Consider the following 7,046-nt stretch of genomic DNA (forward strand, 5'->3'; position numbering starts at 1 on the left):
TTCGGCTGAGGCGGCACAAAGGCGCATCCATGGGACGCATTTTACCTGGGTTTTAACTTACTGGGATGCCACGCGGGTAAGGCGCATCCCTGGGATGCGCTTTCACGGGGTTTTGCTTAATCGAATGCCACGTTGATTTTTGTTTTAATAAAGATTTATTTTTTATTGTTATTATAAATTAATAATATATTATGTAAAGTATTTCGGTTATAATTTAAGAATTATCGAAGGTATTTTTTAAATGTGTGTTAAAGGTGGAGTGAATTTAGGTTAAAGTATTATATGTTTTAGGGACTTTGACATTCACCCATTCCACGCGACATTAATTGGATGGAACTATACGGTGTCCGACTCTCGGACAATGGAACAATTGATGAAAACCAGCTTTGATCGTATTGTAGTTATAGGAAAAATGTATGAAATTATAATATTACACGTATGGTTATTTATCTATTATTTTTTTCTATTTGGATTATCGATCTATTAATTTTATCACTTAATTATTTAAATGCTATCAATCAAGTCATATGTTGTCAATATTTAATGAAAATATTGATGCACCAGTTAATAAAATTAGTATAATTACATATTTAATCTTCAATACTTACATGTTTTATCAATTTAGTCTTAATTTTAATTTAATTTAATAAATTTAATCCTCCAATCAGAACATGAAATGTGTCATCGTATACATAAAGTTTTTTTCCTAACTTTTAATTTGTTTAATTTAATATTTTTTCTCTAATTAGAAGGTGGAATTATTATAATATTTTAAAATTAATAATAAATTTTTATAATAAATAATATTAATTATTATATTCAATAATTATAATTAATCATTTTAAAAAATTACCGATAAAAAATAATTTATATAATATTAACCAAATATCATAAAATAATTTTTAAATATTAATTTTAAAAAAATATAATTTATTTAGGTGTACATACATTGGAAAATTATAGAAAATGCAATTACATTTAAATATTAGAAACAAAAACATTCATTGAAATAAAATATTAATTACATAAGGGTTAACGGTTATGTGATGATAACAGAGCTGGACATTTTTTTTCTATTGTGGCCGATGTTTTTGCAATGCCTACATCTTTTTTATTATGTTGACTTCTCCCAAATATCCATATCACAATATATTCTAGTAGATTTTAGACGACCTGAGTCCCTCAATAGCAACGGATCTGGTACAATTGTAAACCAAGTTTGAATCTCATATGGGTCTCTTTCGTTACCTATGGGCGGAAACTCAAATTCATATACCTTGAATACTTGTGAAAGTTGGTATACGGATCAACATAATTTTTGTAGTCCAAATGCGAATGTGAGCAAGTTGTAATGACATGAGAGCATGGATATTTGAGTGTTTGAAAGAAACCACAATCACACCACCTCTCTTGCAGATTAACTCTGAAAGAGTTAGCTTCAATCCCTTACAGCGGACGTGGCATTTCGGTTACACGAAACAATTCACGGGTGCGAGAAAAATTTGTAACCAACATCTCATTTGATGCAGCCACTTTTTTCTGTAAATAAGCTACTACTCTTGGGTGGTAAATATGGTCGTTCTACATCCAAGTAAGAGCTTGTCCACCGAGCTTTGTAAAGAGTTGACCCAAACAAAAATAAGTCGTTTTGACCAACGCCGTGACTGGTAAATGACGCGCCCCCTTTAAGGTTGAATTGATTGCTTCAGCCAAGTTGGTTGTCATATGACCGTAGCGATACCTCCCGTCATACGCATTTGTCCACATTTCTTTGTTAATATCCATAATGTACTCGCACCCCTTCTAATTTTTGCCAAACAATTCTTGTAGCATAGACTCAAACCTTTGAGGTAAGAGTTCGTAACCTAAGCCATTAGGAATATGTAATAGTTAATATGAAGTATAAATAAGTAATACGAAAATGATTGAAAAATTGGAAAAAAGTAACGTACCCATACGCACGACTAACTACGTTCATCGTTCTTCTTGTATTTTCCGTAATAGTTTGCAGCATTATGACGGACACAATAACGATGTTGAACAGTGGAGATTTCCACATTGGACCCAAAGAGACCATTGATGCTTTTATCCCGGCTCCTCGGTCTAAAATAATGCATACTTGTTCCCTTGTGACAACATGTAAATGTAAATTTTTAAGGAAAAAAGCCCAAGACTCAGCGTCTTCTCCTTGAACGAGGGCAAACGCAATAGGAAAAATATTGTGGTTACCATCTTGGACCACAACCAATAATAAAACTTGCTTGTATTTCCCATACAAGAAAGTACCATCAATTTGGACAATTGGTTTACAATATTTCACTGCATTAATACACTGAGGGTAAGTCCAAAAGACACGATAGAATTGGCAGCGATCGCGAACCACTCAATCATTCACGTAATGATGTTGAGTTTTGAACTCAACAATTGTCCCGGGATTAAGTCTCTGCATAACATGAAACCAACTGGGCAGCTCGTTGTAAGAGGAATCCCATTCTCCATGAAGTTTGACAATGGCATTTCGTTTTGCCAACCAAGCTTTTTTTATAGGAGACGGTGTACCTATATTGTGACTGTATAGCAGAAATCAACACTGCAACAGTTATATGAGAGTTTTGCTTTACAATGGGCATGATTGCTTGGCAAATAATGTTGGAGTCCAAGTTGGGATGATCCTGGTTTATACCTCTTGCACAACATGTATGAGGACAGTTTTATTTGGTTAGTTCCCATAAGTTGTTCTTCCTCTTTGATACACGGACCATCCATTTATATCCGTTGTCACGTTGGATGCAGTAGTAGACATATTTCTCCGTGGTAGATCGATCAACTCGGGACTGAATTGAGTTACGAATATTGTAACTCTTTATTTCCATCATTGCTTCCTCTTTCAATGCGAACTCCATTCCAATATGTAAATCACTGTTATTGACTGATGATTGAAGTCCATAGTTGCCAACATCAGGGAGATCCGGAAATACAGTCTCGTACATTGCATCATAATCAGTCTCATACATATGTGCAAGAAGTTCGGCTGGTGTTGTATTTATGAGAACGTCATCTTCATCATCATTAGAGTGTACGTTAAACTGTGGTGAGTCAGGTTCAACGAATAATCTCGTTTCAGCACCATCTGCACCTGGCTCCCGAAGAGGTTCTTCTGGTGGAGATGAGGATTCCTTAGATAATCCAATGTTGAGGTCAAAGAAGTTGTTTCTTGCGTGTCCTCCCCTTGAACTTGAGGCCATTGTATCATGTGAGTTGTGAAAAGATTACCGTCTCGATGACATTTTCATGTGTAAGTCAAAAACAGTGGCAGGTGAATGTCTGCCTCTTAAAGTAGAAGAAATGTTGCCATATGGATTATTGGTGAAGTCACATGGGTTGAGATCATAAGCAGTTGCTGATGAATGCCTTCTTATTGAACTTGATGACATGGCATTTGGCGTTGGATTCGCCATTAATGATGTGAAATCATTACATATCAGTTGCGTCAGTGTAACACCCCCAACCCGTATCCAACCAGGATACGAGTCCGAAGTGTCACATTGACTTTTCAAAAACCTTTACTCGTATAAAATAGTGAGTAATTTAAAACTTTTGTACATGTAACTTATTCAAAATATTTCCAGAACTATTCAGAGCTTAAATGTTTTTGACAAAACCGATCAGAGCATATACAATTCAAAAACATTAATTACATGCCAACTATTTTCAATGTACAGAATACATCTAATTCAAGAGATCTTTTCTGATCTGATCTTCGGTAAGAAGTAACTGACCTGTCTTGTTCCTCTTTACTTTTCTTTTCGCTTTCCAAACCTACGTGTGAAATAATCACACGCTAAGTCGATGACTTAGTGAGGCATATAAAACATATAATATTTCATATAACATAAAGCATACATAAACATATACCATCATTATCATAATCTCTATCATTATCATTAAGAAACACACATAACATCATATGGTTCATGTAACACATTTTAAACCACTTACCTTTGATAATCATTTATAAACTCATCGTATACATATCACATTCAGTATGCTTGTTTAATCACTTTATTAGCCCATGTACACTAGTGAGAACTTAAGGTATGTGAGTACATTGAGGTTGTGCACACATATGCTGTCACTACAGCTCGATCAATGTCCCGAAGGACCAGTCCATAGATTCCGAAGAACCTAGGTAATCAGTCCATATGTCCCGAAGAACATAGGTAAATAGTCCATATGTCCCGAAGAACATAGGTAAACAGTCCATATGTCCCGAAGAACATAGGTAAACCCTCGATCCTTTGCATTCCAACTATACCCCTAGCTCTCATATCACATAACATGGGCATTATCATTTATAACAGTTCACATTACTTATTCATATTCTTTCTATTATAAACACATATCTTTTCTTTTCAGTCACGTATCACATGTATGTGTAATCATTGATCTCATAATCACATGTTCCTTCTCTTCTGTCACATACCACATGTATGTGTAAACATATATCTAATATCATATGTTGCATGTAATCACATAGATCGTATCATATAGCTTCTTTCACATATACATGTAATCACTTAGTCTATTTTCATGTAATTCTTTTCACTTCTCATATGATTTTATATTCATATCTCACATAGCTCATATCACCTTGCATTGTTTCATATAAACATAGATGTCATATCTTGTTCGCATATATTTTCTATATAACTCATATATCTCATAGTTCTTTCACATAGCTCACTATCATATTTTCATATCATATATATTATAATAGATTCTTATATCATCATTTGGTTCCTTTCTACCTATTCATAATCACATATTCATATCAACCATATAATACATATATACAATAACATGTCAACACATATAAATCACACACATATATACTTCTATTTATGAATTCATGCATTTTACTATGGAAATAGACTTTGTCACAAGTCTTATTTCCATTTAACATCATATAATACTAATATGCACTCACCTTGATCTCACTAGTCAATCCCAATCTCTTATCTTTCCCTTGATCGATCTTACTTGTCAAATGTTTCGGAATTGCTTTACGCGCAGAATCTACATAAATGTACATTTTGAGGCAATCATTAGATACCTACACCTTGTAATTGGATACTAGCAACTTAAACAAACTTATTACACCAATATTCACATTTTTCCTTTAGGGGGAATCGGTTCCCTCCTGTGGGGGTATCGGTTCCCCCTTGACATTCTGTAATTCTGGTTCGCTTGAGGGGGTATCGGTTCCCCTTGAATGGGTACCGATTCCCCTTGCCCATAAATCACATTTTTGAGCTCGAAATTCACTTCATTTCAGCTTAAACCTTCATATTTTACTTCCTTTAATATTCCTAATTTCCATACACATATTTAAACTCATTTATATTCCATAATCACTTCTTTAAACCCAACATTCCATCATTTACATGGCATTCAAGAATCACACTAAATTTTCAATGTGTTCTAATTCCAATTCTAACACTTCATATTTCTTAATTAGATTGATGACAAGTCAAATTCATCCATAAAACTTCAACAACCATACCATATCAAAATTTCATCTTAAAACTCATATTACAAATTCCTTCTTAATTCCTTTATCTTATTGTTTAAATCCCATATAAGGTTTCCTTAAGCTTATTTAATACCCAAAGAATCAAAACTAAGCTTAAAACTCAAGAATTAACCAACTGAAATTAAACTTACCTTTGGCTCTTAGCTTCCACGTGAAGAAGAAGAAGAAAGGAGAAGAGAACTCTGGAGAATTCCACGTGCAATCTTTACCAATCCCATTTTTAATTCATTTCTTGGTCAATTGACCCTTTTGCCCTTTATTTCCTTTAATAATTACTAAATAACCTTCATCATATATATATCCAATAATCATTGAACTATTTCATTCTTATACACCAAATTTGAAACTTTACAATTTGGTCACTAACCCGGTATTGCGGATGTTACAAATCTCCCCTCCTTTTTAAGAAAATTCGTCCTCGAATTTTCACTGGACATCTTGATAAGAACATATCTTCTAATGTTCTTATGTTGCTTCCCTGACTTATTCTTTCTTGTCATCATCAGAAACTTACTTTGCAATCCTTTAGTTTTCCAACTATCTTTTTCGTTTATACATTCATCTTCTGTTGCTTATCATATAAACAATAACCAGTAATACCAATCCATTGTTGTCTTTTCTCTCATTCGATTATGCATTTTTCCTTTGACCTTTCTAAAATTCCATATAATGTCACTCATCACGTTGACAGTAACATCCATCTCATCACTCTATATCATAAATCCATCTATTTCTTCATAACTCTCTAATTACCTTATAACCACACCAAACTTGTATTTCGTCATCATTTGACCAAAACACAACTTTAAATCTTCTTCAATTATGATTAAACATATACTTTAAGGAGTCAAACAATATTTTCACATCACCTTGCACACTTTTCGTGTTTCTATATCGAACTTATCATTTACACTTCCATACAAATCCTCACTTCATTCACTATATCACATTTACGTAATCAAAATATACAACTATATCCAATACAATTTCATCACAAAATCTTGTTAGTCAACGCTAACTCTTTCATTCTAAAGTACAAATCCTTATCATCTCCACACTCTTTCTTATACACAATACTATCCCTTTGTTTCAAATTCATAACTCTGATTTCATTCATATAATGTTACTTATCCTGTAGACAGTAACATCAATTCTTATCACTCAAAATCAAAAATCAATCAATTGATTTCTTTCCTCATTTTCTAATTAATTCACCACAATCCAAACTTTTACTCATTCTTTCATCCTTGTCTGTATTACGATACACATAATCTCTTCATATAACCTTACATACTTTTCTTACTTCTAATCAAACTTATAATCTGCACTTCCTTATAATCCTTTATCATTTTTAATCCTTTCATTATCAAAATCTTCTTATAACATAACTAAACTATATCTTTTCATAACTTTGATAGTCAACTTTACTTGTACAGAACCTCATTCTTATCAT

The sequence above is a fragment of the Hibiscus syriacus genome, unplaced genomic scaffold (assembly GCF_006381635.1).
Source record: "Hibiscus syriacus cultivar Baekdansim isolate YM2019G1 unplaced genomic scaffold, ASM638163v2 tig00111427_pilon, whole genome shotgun sequence".
Classification (NCBI taxonomy): domain Eukaryota; kingdom Viridiplantae; phylum Streptophyta; class Magnoliopsida; order Malvales; family Malvaceae; genus Hibiscus; species Hibiscus syriacus.